The 17,219-nt window shown below is 42.4% G+C and overlaps 1 protein-coding gene and 1 long non-coding RNA gene across 4 annotated transcripts in view; one reads left to right on the top strand and one right to left on the bottom strand.

The window, feature by feature from the left end:
* The window catches only part of FRMD4A (FERM domain containing 4A), a 411,715-nt gene that overhangs the window by 286,354 nt on the left and 108,142 nt on the right, over positions 1-17,219 (bottom strand). The gene's annotated exons all lie outside the window — the stretch shown is intronic.
* Positions 9,099-15,273, top strand: LOC308486896. The gene is made up of 2 exons (XR_013991372.1): positions 9,099-10,378; positions 14,731-15,273. It is a non-coding gene; the product is annotated as an uncharacterized lncRNA (long non-coding RNA).

The following is a 17,219-nucleotide window of genomic DNA, read 5'->3' as shown; positions in this document are numbered from 1 at the left end:
TCTGCAACATCTAGTTCATATCCCAAATGTAATTTGAGTCTGCGCTTCTCCACGCTCAGTACCAAAAATGTGGAGCAGGGAGCAAGGAAAGGCACAATATAATGATGATGTGACGTTCTGATGTACTGCACATAATGATCTTCTGAGATGCTCTGGATCATCAACATGGTCATCAACATGTTGAAGGGTCATCAACATGGGGCTACTACTGTATTTGCGGGAGACCTGAATTCTTTAGAACATGCAATTTTCAAGCCCAGAGCAACATGATGAGTTTGGTAGAGGGAAGCATAACTTCAGGAACTCAAGGTGGCATAAGAAGCCTGGGGCCAATAACCACATTCAAATTCATGTTATTCTCACCAGCTATCTATGATTACTTGCTCAAGGTGCAGCCCCAACCATTGTGTGTGTGTGTGTGTGTGTGTGTGTGTGTGTGTGTGTGTCTGCCTTGAGATTTTCTGTGGAAAAAATACAGGCAGGATATAGACATAATAAATAATAAATGCTTAAGATATATATAAAAAATGGCAAGTGTGTTATTTCAGCACGTATGTCAAATACAAAAGGTATACTTGACATGTAGTTCTTTTGCTCTGCAAGTCCCAAAGTACTTCACAACTTAAAGACAATTATACTGTGCCCTGTCTGACGTCCACGAAAATCAATTTGAGCTTTTCCACTTATATCAGTGGGGGATTCACACTGTATTGCATCTGGAGGAAAAATAATGTGGGAAAATTTCTGGACTTGTTCCAACAGCCTGCACAGCACCAGGCTAGGAAGGAAAAAACAGGAAAGGAACTCCTTATCCTCTGATACCCAGTTCATCACTTTTACCTGCCGAATGGTGCTGACTCCCAGATTTTATGTTTTTGCAGAATCTTAGGGTTGGGGTATAGATCAGTGGTGGGGTGCATGCTTTGTATGCATAAATGTCCAATGTTAATCCCAAGCATCTCCAGGTAAAATGACCTCAGGTAGATTATCAGGGAAAAGTCTCCAGCCATGGTGGCCGATGCCCGTTAGGTCGAAAGCAGAGAGACCAACAGTAGGTGGAGTCAGAGTCAATGACAGGCAGAGCCAACTAATTCTAGGATGATCCCCAGCCTCTTTCCTGCTGAGTTCTACAAAGGACAACACCGAGACTTACAACCTTGGACTGGCTGTAAGAAAGAAGACATGCAGGTGGGGGCTGAGTGAGGGAAGACTGAGGTTGGTGGGTCAGTGACCCATCTGCCTCAATGGATCAGCCTCCACTGGCTTCTACCCAAGCAAGGCACTACCAATCTGAGTAGACAAAACTGGGTGAAATCAACCAAGGATCTTGGGGGCAATCCATAGTTCAGTGGTAGAGTGGATGCTTTCCCTCACTGTGAGAAAAGTTACAGGGATCCAGGCAGAGGGCCTTCTCGGTAGTAGCACCTGCCCTGTGGAACACACTCCCACCAGATGTCAAGGAAATAAACTACTACCTGACTATTAGAAAACATCTGAAGGCAGCCCTGTTTAGGGAAGTTTTTAATGTTTGATGTTTTATTGTGTGTTTAATATTCTGTTGGAAGCCGCCCAGAGTGGCGGGGGAGGCCTAGCCATTTCAACAGATCTAACCCACTCTATTTATTTGGCTTAAGAAGAACAACAATAAGGAAGCAACATAAACCAATGAATTGGAACAGAGGCTGGACAAATAAATGCTCTGGGTGATTATAAAGACAGGTAATCCTTGCAGTAGAGAGAGCTCAGTGGGATGTGAGGCTGTAAATTCTGTCTACGTGTTCTTGATTGCAGTTGATATTGCCTTTTCAACCATCCACCACAGTTGGCGGTCAGGGAGCGATGGGTGACTTTTACTAGACAACAGTATGACAGTCCATTTAGAGCACGCAGTGATGGATTGCTTCAACAGTAATGAAGGGAGAACAAGACATTTCTTTGACAGACACGCTCATGGATAGTTCCTCATGTAAGGCGATAGATTAGCTTCTCCACAAAAAACCTTTTAGCACAGCAACAAGCTTGAAGATTCACAGCCTATTCAGCCTTGAATGTGGAAGCAGGAATATCGCCACTAGGATGACCATTTAATTTCAAAAATTCTGATGCTCTAGAAGGACCCAGCAGCAGAGTAAAAACTTGTTAGGAGCCTAGCAGGGCAGAAATTTATGAGTGGTGGGCGGAGCCAGGCAGTAGTTGCCAGCTATGGGCAGAATCAGAAAGAATTTGAAATTAACCAGCTTCTCAGACACCAGAACTGGCTATCTGATAAAGCACTGATTTGTTGTTACCCCTAATATGTATGGCACTTTACAAAAAATTGGTGAGTTTTGGATTGAAGTAGTATCAGCTAAAGATGGTTGGCATATTGTGGCCCCAGCAATGGTGGTGAGCAGATGAAGTCTGTTTGCCATGACATCTACCAGTAAACAAATGGGAGCATGGGGAAAAGCTTTGTCTTAGGGTCAAACTAGACAAGATGCTGTGAGTTCCATGATAGGGTCCTCCACAGGTTTTTGTTTATTTTTAAAAGCAACCAGGGAGGATAACAAGGCATCGGTAGAGGGATTGACTCTTTCTCTTACACCAAGGAGAGTGAAACCTGTGGTCCTCCAGTTTATATTGGACCCCCAACTCCCATAATCCTTGGCCACTGGCCTTAGACAATTCCCCCAACTTTAACAGACCCTCCAAAACTCCTATTTGTCCCACTTACAACCCAGAGTCTAATTTGGTCTTCAATTTAGTCATTAGTCATCAGCCCAAATTTTTTTTACTCTACATTCCCACCACGTGATAGAAAGTGCCTTCCTTCTCTTTACATTTTCACCAATTATTTAATCCCATTCTATACATTTTTGCCATTTTTGCCCGTGTAACATACCATCTATACATCATTTTCATGTAATTCTCTTTCAACAATATGCAATCCGTGAATTTCAAATTCACTTTCCACAGTTTTCCCCAATCTTCAAATTGTATATTATGCCCCAAATCTTGTGCCCATTTGATCATTACTGATTTGACTTCTTCATCTTTGGTTTCCCATTCTAATAATATATTATAAAGGTAAAGGGACCCCTGACCATTAGGTCCAGTCACAGACGACTCTGGGCTCATCTCGCTTTACTGGCCGAGGGAGCCGGCGTACAGTTTCCGGGTCATGTGGTCAGCATGACTAAGCCGCTTCTGGCAAATCAGAGCAGCACACGGAAATGCCGTTTACCTTCCCGCTGGAGCGGTACCTATTTATCTACTTGCACTTCGACGTGCTTTTGAACTGCTAGGTTGGCAGGAGCTGGGACCGAGCAACAGGAGCTCACCCCGTCATGTGGATTCGAACCGCTGACCTTCTGATCGGCAGGCCCTAGACTCTGTGGTTTAACCCACAGCACCACCCACATCCTGACAAATAATATATTATACGCTTCCTTTAATAATTTAGCATTATCCTCTAAAATTTCCTTTTGGAATTTGGAGATTGTGTAGCTAAATCCTTTCTTATTATCTTCCTTGAAGATCTCATTTAATTGTCTACGATGCAGTCAACTCTGAACATGTTCCTTTAAAAGAGATATCTTCTATGCAAACATACCCAACCCTGCATATGCCAAAAGGAGACCACACACTAAAAGCATTGGACAGGATACCTAGAATAGGTTTGCCTGAACGAACAGTGATAACAGTTAATGGCTAGTAGCTATCACCCAGTGGGCACCCATTGAGTGGAGGCTCGTAGAAACAAATTGAATATATTTAGCAAGGAAAAATAGCTTTTGTTTTATTTGCCCTGGGCATGAAAGAAACCGGGGGGGTGGGGGGTGGGGGGGTGGGTTGCTGGCAGTATTGGTTGGGGTTTTTATTTATTTACTTATAAAAAAATAGACTGCACTTTCATAAGAATAAAGCAAAGAGGTACACAGCACACAACATTGCAATGGAATAATAAGAACACAAAAAAGAGCAAAATGTTACTTGCTCCTTCATACCCAGCTTGTATATTTATATTACTTTAATTACTGTAATCCTTTAATGTGTGTTTTGTGATATATGTACTTCTATTGATTATTTTGTAAACCTCCCTCAAATCTCAATGGATGATGTGTGGTTTAAAAATGCAGTAAGCAGCAACAGCAGCAGCAGCAGCAGCAGCAGCAGCAGCAAACTGCTCTTACAAAAGCACCTTGAAATGGAAACTGGCACTCCAAAGAGACGTCCCCAGAACTTTCCTTCACTTGGAGATACGCAGAGCAAAAGACAAGGTTTTCACTCATGAAAGGTTCGCATACATTTTATTTCTAACTGCCTGTGCCTATACATTATTTAACACAAGAGAGCTAGATATAGGATCAAAGTTGCTTTTGTTATGCATGTGAAATACTGTCTGGAATAAGTCATATATTTGCTCACCTGCAGATGGATTTTACTCTGGCTAGAGAGACAAAAATGAGACATTTCATTGCAATAATAAATTTTATAAAGCATATAAGCGCTTCCTTGTAATATTTAATGCACAATGGAGAGTTGATAAATACGTTACAGCCCTGTCTCCATAGGACCGTTGATAGGATGGCACGGTATTTGATTCAGGGAGGCACTGAGAGACTCACGGTCTCTTTAACCCTATTATAATTCCACTGGCCAACCCATGTCATCTCAGGACTTTAGACTGATGATTTGATTTGACAGAATTGGTCAAACAGACAGGCTCTCTTTCCCTCCTTCTATTCAAATGGAATGAATTTCAAGATTTCAGCAACCAACGAACAGTGAAAACTGTGTCGTGAGCAGAGAGGAAAGGAAAGCCTCAACCCAAGATATAATGACCTCATTCATTTGGTGTGCCCCCCCCCTCCTTGAGCCACCTGCCATGTTGGTCTGCTCCACTGGTCAAGGAGCCTCAAGAAGTGTCTGTTTGCAAACGCTTCGAAGAGGTCAAATGCACGTATTCTGTGTCCCCAATTATAACATTACAGAAAAACCGAGAGGAATGGGAGCTCATTAAAGGTTTTCATTGAACGCCATGGAAACATTCACCATATGGAGGTTGTGACAGGCTTCAGTACAGGAGGGGAATATTTGCCACACACAAAAAAGCAATGGCTGCTTCTCATCACTTTTCAGATTCCAACATTAAGTAGGCCGTGAGCTGATCATTGAGAGGTGATCCAAAGCTTGGACCATCTGTTGCTGGGGTGCACTGACTGCAGATGAGGGTTCAAATCTTCAGACTCCCATCTACATAAGACACTCCTTGCTCACCCAAAAAGGGTGTCAGGGGATGTCTTACAAATAAAAGGTACAGCCAAATCAAAAGATACACCACAAGGGGGGCTTCTGTTTTAGCTCCAAGGAATATTTTGCTGTTTTGCCATCCATTGTGACATACTTAAAAGCTAGCTCCAAAAAATTCTGAGCCTATGGTGTTAGAGAAGAAAAAGAACAACTGGAATAGCAGTATATATCTCCAACAGAAAGTTAGTGTGAACTGGTGGACAGAGCAGCTGTGATCATCATGAGGCCTGGCTACTAATTTGAAGAACATACTGTTTGAGTCACAGTATTTCCCCCCTTGCATTCATGAACCTGGGTATGGAGAAATTCACTGGTGTGAACTGGTCACATGTCCACAGTGCAAACCACACTGCAAAAATAAGAATGTTTTTCTCATTCTCCAATAATTAACCCTACACCATTTCTGTTCTGACACAGAAGCAAGACCATCATGAATGTGGGAAGAGAGATTATTCTGGCATGTTCATGCAGTCAAGCCCTTTGGGCTTTATGACTGAATTGAGCATTGTGGGAATAAAAAAGGAAGCAATAAGCTTGAAGGTTGACTTGACAGCCAGTACTTTGCATTTAATCAGGGATCATTGACTCTGGTCAAACTCAATAAGCAGTTTCTGTCAATATTCAACTTCATCCCAGAAACAAGACTATCTACTAAAGCCCTGTTTACATAACACATCTTTGATCTCTGGGGCTGGTGTTGCCATAGAATCCAATTGTGGCTGTCACCATCAAGTAGGCATTCACAAATAAAAGCCTTCCTGAAAGAACCACGTGTCATACTCTTCTTCAAGTTTATGACTTATTGTCTCCGGCTTGATTAGAATACCGCAAAAGTACTGCAGAACTTGTCACTGATCTTCACTCTATTCCATTTTATTCTTTGAGTGACCTATTGTGAATCAGCAGGAGGAGACGTTACATCTCAATATGCTGACAATGTTTACTTGAAAGATCACAACTCATGACATCTCTCAGATGTACAAGAGAAAATTGCTGCCATCCAGTCTATTATTCAGATTGATGGCAGCTCTCTTCAGCCCTCTCCCCGCCTTCTCTCCAAGACTCAAACTGAACTGGTGTGTGACATCCTCATTCATTTGGACATAATGGTCACATCTGGGAGAAACAGCCACAGCTGCTTTGTTGTTAAAAGATGGCCTTTTCCCTCCAGAATACCAACTGAAAAACTTTTGAACTTGGGGATTTAGAATGAAAACTTGAACCATGATTTGAACTTGGAAGCCTACCATCTCACTAACTTCCCTGTCAGGATATTCAGATGAACATTTCCCCTTCCAGAGTGAGGGGAGTCACATTGTGACAGTGGGCAGAAGATGTGGCTGCCTTATATAAAGATTCTAGATCTTTATATATGTGTATATATATATATATATATATATATCCTATATAACTAGGATAGGATAATAAGCTCACATGCCCTGGATGCCCTGGATGTAACCAGGATAGGGTTGCAAAAACAAATACCATAGATGATGTACAGTGTGGAAATAAATCTGATAATTAAAAGCCAGAAACTAGCTTGACCTAGAGATGCTGCCAGGGTTATCTGATTTGACTCCAAATCAGGCCCACTTCACTTCTTTTACAATTCAAGTGCTATTTCTCTGAGATGTTCTTCTCTAACATGGAATCCTAAATAAAACTCTGAGCATGCACTGTCAGCATTTAGCAGACAAATCTCCCCAAAGCAGGTGCCTTGTAGGTGCATGTGGACACATTCTTTAGTTGTAAACATTTAGACTTGATTCTTTCTGTGGAATATATAACTGGGCTATCCAATTAAACAGTCCTTTGTTGCGTGAGTATCTTTTCTAACCAGCTCAATCAAATCTCTTGATTGCTTCTTGAAAACTTTTTACAAGTTGTTTTCCTCCACCCACTTCAAAAGCCTTATCTTGTTCCTGGATTTATTTATGGGGTTGATTTCCAAATGACTGTCATGCGGTGTGTGCAAGGCAGACCAAGCTACAATTCCCAGAGGGCAAAATGATAAAGCACAGCATGCACACGCAAACAATACAAGCTGCAAGAGAATGTTCCAAAGACAGAGAAGCTTTTGGATAATGGAGGCATATAATTCGGACAAGAAAATTGGCTTCCAGGTGGAAAAATCAAAATTAGAAACAGAACTGTTAGAACCCAAAACTAAGACTTTATCAAAGATGTATAACTTGCTGTTGAAATGGAATACCCAGGATGAAACGGTGAAATCTGCTATGATTAAATGGGCACAAGATGTTGGACATAATATAATGATGGCTGACTGGGAACAGTTATGGACCACAGGTATGAAGTTTACGGCATAGAATCATAGAATCATCGAATCATCGAATCATAGAGTTGGAAGAGACCACAAGGGCCATCGAGTCCAACCCCCTGCCAAGCAGGAAACACCATCAGAGCACTCCTGACATATGGTTGTCAAGCCTCTGCTTAAAGACCTCCAAAGAAGGAGACTCCACCACACTCCTTGGCAGCAAATTCCACTGTCGAACAGCTCTTACTGTCAGGAAGTTCTTCCTAATGTTTAGGTGGAATCTTCTTTCTTGTAGTTTGGATCCATTGCTCCATGTCCGCTTCTCTGGAGCAGCAGAAAACAACCTTTCTCCCTCCTCTATGTGACATCCTTTTATATATTTGAACATGGCTATCATATCACCCCTTAACCTCCTCTTCTCCAGGCTAAACATGCCCAGCTCCCTTAGCCATTCCTCATAAGGCATCGTTTCCAGGCCTTTGACCATTTTGGTTGCCCTCCTCTGGACACGTTCCAGTTTGTCAGTGTCCTTCTTGAACTGTGGTGCCCAGAACTGGACACAGTACTCCAGGTGAGGTCTGACCAGAGCAGAATACGGTGGCACTATTACTTCCCTTGATCTAGACGCTATACTCCTATTGATGCAGCCCAACAACTTGTAAAAAGTTTTCAAGAAGCAATCAAGAGATGCCTTAAGAGAGAATATTATGAAAATGGTATACAGGTGGTACATGACTCCAGTCAAGCTTGCAAAAATCTACCATTTGCCCGATAACAAATGTTGGAAATGTAAAGAAACTGAAGGTACATTCTTCCACCTTTGGTGGACATGCCCAAGGATTAAGGCTTTCTGGGAGATGATCTACAATGAATTGAAAAAAGTATTTAAATATACCTTCTTGAAGAAACCAGAGGCCTTTCTCCTGGGCATAGTCGGCCAATTGGTGCCAAAAAAGGATAGAACTTTTTTTATGTATGCCACAACAGCAGCAAGACTACTCATTGCAAAATATTGGAAGACACAAGATCTACCCACTCTGGAAGAATGGCAGATGAAGGTGATTGACTATATGGAACTGGCGGAAATGACTGGCAGAATCCGAGACCAGGGAGAAGAGTCGGTGGAAGAAGATTGGAAGAAATTTAAAGACTATTTACAGAAATATTGTAAAATTAATGAATGTTAGAATGATGTTGGATAGAAATTAAATGGTTTTTAGCTGAAATATTATAAGGGAATATGAAAAATGGATTACTAACAGGTAAAAATTTAATGTTACAATACTTTAAGATTAAAGATTAGGATAAACAAAGAGGGGAAGGATTTGCTGAACCAACAAACTGAACTGGAATACAAAAAAGGGAGGCGTGAGGAGGTCCGGGAAACAAGCTAATGAAAAATAAGTAATGGAAAGATTGACTTGTTTTTAACCATTTTTATTTTGTATTTTTCTTTTTTCTATTTTTATTTTGTAATATTTTGAAAACCTTAATAAATATCTTATAAAAAGAAAACAAAGACAGAGAAGCTTTTGAACATTTGCTGACAACAGTTGTAAATGCAAAGTCAATTCCCAATCTACCAAGGTTAAGTTCACCAATTGCTTGCTTACTCAAAGTGATAGCGAGAGTAGCAAACAGGCAGAGTGGCACGACTGAGTACCCAGGTTATGGTAGAATATCGAATCATTGTCAAACCACCTAGAAACAGGGCCCTTGACATTATCTAATAAAACATACACGTCAGAGGAAAACTGCTGAGTGTGAAGGAAGCTATACAAAGCAAGAACTGTCAAGGAGGATTGTATAAAAGAGCCCTCTGGAAACGTGCGCCAAATTGCTGCATGCCTTGGCTCTTTTCCGAGCTAAGCTGGCTATATTCAAGCAGCACCACACAAAGGACTATGCCTTTTCCACACAGTTCGGTCCATAAATATGGTTCAGCGTTGGCTCTTCTCCAAGCTAAGTTGGTCATTTTCAGGTCCTCCGCACAAAGAAGTATGCCTTTTTGCACACATTGTAAACCACAAAATACGGTTCAGCAGCGTCTACTAAAACCACGATCTATGTACAGTAGCCTGAGCCTGCACTCAAATGACTTACTATGTACAGAGAGCCAATGTACACAGCAATACCAAGCAGTCTTTGCATACTGTGATGTTCATATGAATTAACCCTGAAGCTGAAATCAAGGAAGTTGGAGGGGGGAGTTGATTTGGGCTGGGATCAAGTCCCAGAATAATGATGCACTTTTACATCAAAGGGAGCCGATCCACTTCTGGCATAGAGACTGGCTGTCCAGATGGACTGTGTGAGGCTTCTTCTACTGCTGCAACCTGTGCTCAAGAGCCAAATGGCTAAAAGCATGAAATTAGATTTTTAAGCCTTTATAACACCAAACAAATACACTTCCTTTCTAATTACAAATGAAATCCCTGTTGCCATTTCTCCATCCTGGCATGCTGATTTACACGGTCATTCAAAGTTCAGCAGGTTGGTTATTACATGCTGATAAGCTACTTTCCATTCCCTCTCTTCATCTCTACTTCCCATGTGATCACTCTCTGCCATCTGGCCCTGTATATTCCTATGCCTGGGTACAGGCATTCACACACAGATCCTTCCACCTGCCAGTGCTGTCTCTCTCTGTATGTATGGTCAGATCTTCCTCATTCCAGATTCAGCTTTGTTCTCATTCTAGAAGTCCTTCTAGAATTTCTGGAATCATAAATGCTTTGTGCACAGACCGACACTGTTGCATGCATGCAGCATACAGATGCCAGCTGTCCCAGTGATAATGTTGAAATGGTATAATCGAACAATATATTGCTTTTGTTTAGCCTGCTTCTGTTCCACAGTAGCATGGGAGTTGTTTGTGTCAGTATCTACAGCCCACAGGCAGAGGTACCTGGCCTCCCCCGAGGCAATTGAGCGAGATACTGGATGACCTCTCCGCTGCTTCTCCCGGCAGGCTAGGTCATAAACCCGGCGATTTCCCTCATTTGATGTGAGGAAAACACACCCTCTGCTTCTCTCTGCTTTTCTCCCCCTCCCTGCATTCTCCCAGGGAGGAGAAATGAGACAGACAGGAGTCCTTTCTACATGTTTTATTCCTGTCACTCAACAGTACATAGAAATGTGACTGTTCCCTTCAGACTCCATCAGAAGAGTCACAACTCCTCCCCTGTACTTCCAGCACAGGTCATATGACACACTGAGCTAACATCCGGTGCTCAGTACAGAGAATAGGCTCCACCTTTTCTCCAACAGTACATCTGCACTGTTTTGCATTCCAGCCATCTGGAGCTGGCTTTTGCCTTGGTGCTTTTTCCCAACATCCTCCCCCAAAAGCATCAATTGGCAAAACATTATCCAGAGAAGTGAACAAACAGTTGTTATACATATAACAGTCCCCTGTTGTTTCAGTTCCACCCTTGGAACTCCCCACCACTGGTTTCACCAGTGTACCTCTCTGGTTGTCTGGCTTCCAAGGAATGAGTGCTTCTGCATTACCTTGGCTAGCTACCCTCTGTTGTGTCTTTGTCTCTGACTTAGACACTGCTTCAACCTGCTTTGAGTTGTTAACAATAGCAACACATGCAACAGCTAAGTTAGCAAACTCTTTTGAGTACCTCTTTGGTGGTACACCCTTTGTAACTCTCTCAGACCTACGTATGAGGTTCTGATCCTCTGTGCTCACTGGTTCAACCTTAGGACTCTTTGGAGAACCAGATCCAATAGTAAACAGTGGTTCTTCCTTCATCTGTGAAGGTCTATCCATTGTGTGAGATTTCCTCTCAATGACTGTTACAACTGAACTCTCTGAGCTATCACTGTCATCATCAACGGTACCACTGTAGTCTGTGACATCAGAAAAATCATCATCATCATCTGAATCGTTTCCTGTGGGAGATGTCTGTACTATCCGCTCTTGCTTTGGAGCACTCTCTAGGAACTTTGTGAGAATCACCTGACCAGATTCAGACAAAATTACTCTGTAGAGACCCTTTTCATAACCCACAAAAATGCCTCTGGCATTCTTTACTCCACCTGGAGCTTCTGTTCTCACATGAGACCCGAAAACCTTAAAATAGGCAACAGAAGGTTTTCTATTGAACAGCTTCTCAAAAGGAGAACATCCCAACTCTGTTGAGACTTTTCTCAGCCACACATGAAGATAGGACGCTAGCGATTCGTCCCAATATTCATGTGGCAAATGTGAACTCAGCAATTGCTCATTCATCCCTTTTTGCAATTCTTTGTTCACCCTCACACAGACCCCCCTGTTCCACGCTTCTTGCGAAACTGCAACTTTGTGGTCTATCCCTTTTCCATCCAGGAACTTCTGAAACTTCTGTAACAGAAAAATTTGCTTCTCATCTGTGAAAAGACAATCAATGTTAGCATCATGCATATTTTTAACCTTGTCACAAAACTCCTGAAACGTTTCTAAAGTTTCTTGCGGTTTCTCCATCATATAAACCCAAGAATAATTAGTGAAACAATCCACACACAAAAGGTAATATTTTGCATTGCCCCTAGATGGTTCTAGAGGACCAATCACATCAGCATACACCCGCTGAAATGCTCTGTCGACCTTCTTGGTCTTGGTCACCTTCCTGGTGCTCACACTTGTCACACCTGCAAGAGAGATTTCGTTAGAAACAGAAGAATTACATTTCATGTAATCACTTTGATCAAAAGTCAACAAATACAGTCCATCTTTCTCTTTGGCAGTAAGAAACAGTTCTCCATCTTTGTAGATCTTGCAGCTTTTAGCATCATAGGTCAGTTTCAGTCCTTTCTTTGCAATCTGCGACACGCTCAGCAGATTAAATCTCAGTTCTGGAACCAGGTAAACATCACTTATAGTCAAGTTCAGACTCTCAAGATACACAGTTCCAATTCCGGTCGCTTCCAACTCTTGACCGTTGGGTTGTTTCACAGTGAAGCTTTGCTTCCTCAACGTTGAAAATAGTCCTCTGTGCGGGCACAAATGTTTTGTGCAGCCCGTGTCGATTATGAATGCGTTCCCAACATCTGGCGTGGTTCCTTTCGCCATCATAGCCTTTGCAGGTTTCACCTGGCATTTGGTACGGCTTTTGCCTGACGCCTCAGGCTTCGTAGAGCTGCTCTTTGCTCCTCTTGACTGGCGCGGCTTCTTACAGTTTCGCTGTAGATGCCCAGTCTGTCCACAATTGTAGCATCGGACAGCACTCAATGCTACACCATGCTCCCTAGTAGCATCATCAGTGGGGGAATTAGAACTCTGTTCTTCCCTCCCCCTGTCAGCAACACCCACTGCACCTTGTTCAGGAACACCAACAGTTCCAACAGCCACAGTTCCTGCACTCTCCCCTCTGGGGTCAAAGCTCTCCTCAGCTTTCGTTGAGCTCTTAGGAACTTGGCCAGCATCATCATGGCTCACCCCTTCTGGGGTAGTTATCCATCCAGACCCTGATGAATAACTGTCTCTGGTCAGGGGAGATGAGTTAGGCAAGTCTCCCCCCTTCTTGGCATCCATTTTGAATCCAAGCCTCTCTCACTTTCAAACAAGCTGAAAAATCCAACAGTTGTTTTTTTCTTTCTCACGCAGGCAAAACTGCAAATTGTTTACGCCCTTTGCACCTGGCAGCTAAACTCAGGCTGCTTTGGAAAGTCCCTTCCAAGGGCACGTAAACCTTGTAGCCAAAACATTCTCTGATTTTGTTTCGCTTTCCCAGGCTCACAGTCCAGCCCCTTTGCCAGTAACTTTCCAACTTTCCGTTACTTAGCAACAATGCATTTCAATAGGACTTCTTATCTTAACCACAAGAATTTGTGGAATGCAGGCCTCTTCTCCTGGAGCTGTATTTTTCCAAAACGCAGCTCCCCCCGTGAACCAGAGAATTTATCGATCTGCGTTCACACTTTTAGCCCGAAATGCAGCAGCATACCTTGAACTCCGTTGCTTGGAAAACACTTCTTCTTCCTCTCTTCCTCCTTGGAGCAGAGGAGGACAATCCACCAGCCTCTCATGCAGATGTCCGATGAATCGCAACCATCCGAAGGCTGCCATATGTCAGTATCTACAGCCCACAGGCAGAGGTACCTGGCCTCCCCCGAGGCAATTGAGCGAGATACTGGATGACCTCTCCGCTGCTTCTCCCGGCAGGCTAGGTCATAAACCCGGCGATTTCCCTCATTTGATGTGAGGAAAACACACCCTCTGCTTCTCTCTGCTTTTCTCCCCCTCCCTGCATTCTCCCAGGGAGGAGAAATGAGACAGACAGGAGTCCTTTCTACATGTTTTATTCCTGTCACTCAACAGTACATAGAAATGTGACTGTTCCCTTCAGACTCCATCAGAAGAGTCACAACTCCTCCCCTGTACTTCCAGCACAGGTCATATGACACACTGAGCTAACATCCGGTGCTCAGTACAGAGAATAGGCTCCACCTTTTCTCCAACAGTACATCTGCACTGTTTTGCATTCCAGCCATCTGGAGCTGGCTTTTGCCTTGGTGCTTTTTCCCAACAGTTTGCCCATGGGGTAATTCCATGGGATTACAGAATGCATGTAAATCTTAAAAGCACATGGTCAGATCCTAGTGTGTGGATCTTTCCCACCTAATCATCCCTGTCCCAGGTAGCCAAAGACTGGGTGGGAGCAACCCATGCAACTGACCCCATGTATATGGTTCCAGTGTCCACATCCATAATGCAGCAGCCTCATATGATGCTGCTCCCCTGCTTCTGCGTGTGATGGGCTGTGGCATCCTGCAAGTGTGGCTCAGGGGCAGCAGCTGCTGGAGTCTGTGTGCAGCTTCCCCATGTCACGAACCTTCTGGACATCTGGAACTTCCTGAGTAGAAAGGAGTATAAAAGGTTTTCTTTCCCAGCTAAGCCTTGCTTGCACAACAAGGTCTTCCTGAGGTCTGGTGAGTTCCTGTATCCTTGGTTGTGCTTCAATCCTGACCTGACTTCTAGCTTATTCTTCAATCTAGCCTCCAGGCAGGGGTGTAAACTTGAATAAAATATGGGAGGGGCAGGTAAGCCCTACCCCACACATAATCGGTCACATGATGCGATGCAGGCGCAAAGGAGTTGGCTCCTATGGCTGCAGGATTTCTTTGGTGCTGACTTGTCCTTCGGTTCTGACTTCTGGTTTCTTCCACAGCTTCTGTCTCTTGGCTCACCTCAGACTTCTGCTCATGGCCTAGTCCTGACAATTACAATTCTGTACCTATGGTGTAGCCTTGTTCCAAGATGAATAGAGCACATTTTGTTATTGAAAACCAAAGTGTCTTATATCCATGATATAAAATACGATGGGAGGTTGAAGTCACAAGAGAGTTGGACAAAGAGAGCTGTCATTTTCATAACTACATGACAGATGGAGGCCACGTTGGGGACTCTCCGAAAGTTTAATCTATAGCAGCAACAAGCCCTAGAAGAGCACTATGAGATGCTGACAGTTTTGCCCACTGCCTAACAAGATAACAGATGACAATAAAAAGAAAGCAGTTGCCCACAGTAAGCCCTGAAAAGCTGGGAGATAGAACTTTTGGTTGGCTACCCAGAGACAGCAACAGCAAACATGGGACAGAAACCGGAATTGTTTCCTGCTCTTATTGGGTTTAGATCTACCATTACTGGTTTTCAATAATGTTGTTGTTGCTACTCCTATACTGATCTTTCCAGTAAATGGAATAACTGGGAATGGCACAGGTAGCATCTGGAGCCGACTACAAAGCAAGACGATCAGGGGAGAAAATTGACAGCTGGAATTACCCCAAGTTATACCGTCCTAAAGCCTCTGAGCATTGATTCTCACTTTACTGATTGTTTTAAATTGTTTTTAATGTTGCTTTAATGGTGTAACCCTCCCTGGGACCTTATGGCGAAGCAGCCATGCCCCTTGACACCTTGGCTCATTGAGGTTTGATCTATAGGTGACTGTGCAAAGTATTTGCAAGCATGTCAGAAGAATCAAGCATTGGCAGACAACAGCTATCCTCGTTAATAGAAGACAGACTTTTTTTTTTTTAAATGATATTTATTAAAGTTTCACAAAAATACAGAAAACAAAGAAAAAAGTATAAATTACAGCAAAAAAGCAAAAAGTAAGAAAAAACATACAAAATAAAACAGTTAAAAACACACTAATGTTCCATAACCTATCTTCCTTACTCTTATTTCCCCAGACCTCCTCATACCTCCCTTCTTTGTATTCCAATTCAGTTTGTTGGTTCAGCAAATCCTTACCATTAATCTTTTACCCAATTGTTAACCTTTTTTTCCCCCCATGTCTCTTAAAGCATTACAGCTAAAAACCTCTTAATTTCTATCCAGCATCCTTCTAAAGTTCCTTAATTTTACAATATTTCTGTAAATAGTCCTTAAATTTTTTCCAGTCTTCTTTCACCGACTCTTCTCCCTGATCTCGGATTCTGCCAGTCATTTCCGCCAATTCCATGTAGTCAATCACCTTCATCTGCCATTCTTCCAAAGTGGGTAGATCTTGTGTCTTCCAATACTTTGCGATAAGTATTCTTGCTGCTGTTGTAGCATACATGAAAAAGGTTCTGTCCTTCTTTGGCACCAGTTGGCCGACAATGCCAAAGAGAAAGGCCTCTGGTTTCTTCAGAAAGGTATATTTAAATACCTTTTTCAGTTCATTATATATCATTTCCCAGAAAGCCTTAATCTTTGGGCACGTCCACCAAAGGTGAAAGAATGTACCTTCAGTTTCTTTACATTTCCAACATTTATTATCGGGCAAATGATAAATTTTTGCAAGCTTGACTGGGGTCAGGTACCACCTGTATATCATTTTCATAATATTCTCTCTTAAGGCATTACATGCCGTAAACTTCATACCTGTGGTCCATAACTGTTCCCAGTCAGCGAACATAATATTATGTCCAACATCTTGTGCCCATTTAATCATAGCAGATTTCACCGTTTCATCCTGAGTATTCCATTTCAACAGCAAGTTATACATTCTTGACAAATTTTTAGTTTTGGGTTCTAACAATTCTGTTTCTAATTTTGACTTTTCCACTTGGAAGCCTATTTTCTTATCCAAATTATATGCCTCCATTATCTGATAGTAGTGGAGCCAATCTCTCACTTTATTTTTTAATTTTTCAAAACTCTGCAGTCTCAATTTATCTCCTTCTTGCTCCAAAATTTCCCAATATGTCGGCCATTTGGCCTCCATATTGAGCCTTTTCAGAGCTTTTGCTTCCATTGGTGACAGCCACCTTGGGGTTTTATTTTCCAATAAGTCTTTGTATCTTATCCAGACATTAAACAATGCTTTCCTAACAGTATGATTTTTAAATGCTTTGTGTGCTTTGACCTTATCATACCATAAATATGCATGCCATCCAAATACATTGTTAAAACCTTCTAAATCCAAAATGTCTGTATTTTCAAGAAGTAGCCATTCTTTCAGCCAGCAGAAAGCTGCTGATTCATAATAAAGTTTAAGGTCTGGCAGGGCAAATCCACCTCTTTCCTTGGCGTCAGTTAATATCTTAAATTTTATTCTGGGCTTCTTGCCCTGCCAGACAAATCTAGAAATATCTCTCTGCCACTTCTTGAAACAGTCCATCTTATCTACAATTTGTAATGTCTGAAACAAAAACAACATTCTAGGCA

Source organism: Podarcis pityusensis (assembly GCF_964106645.2).
Source record: "Podarcis pityusensis genome assembly, chromosome: 10".
In the NCBI taxonomy this organism is placed as follows: Eukaryota; Metazoa; Chordata; class Lepidosauria; order Squamata; family Lacertidae; genus Podarcis; species Podarcis pityusensis.
This window is presented reverse-complemented; position numbering and strand designations above follow the sequence as displayed.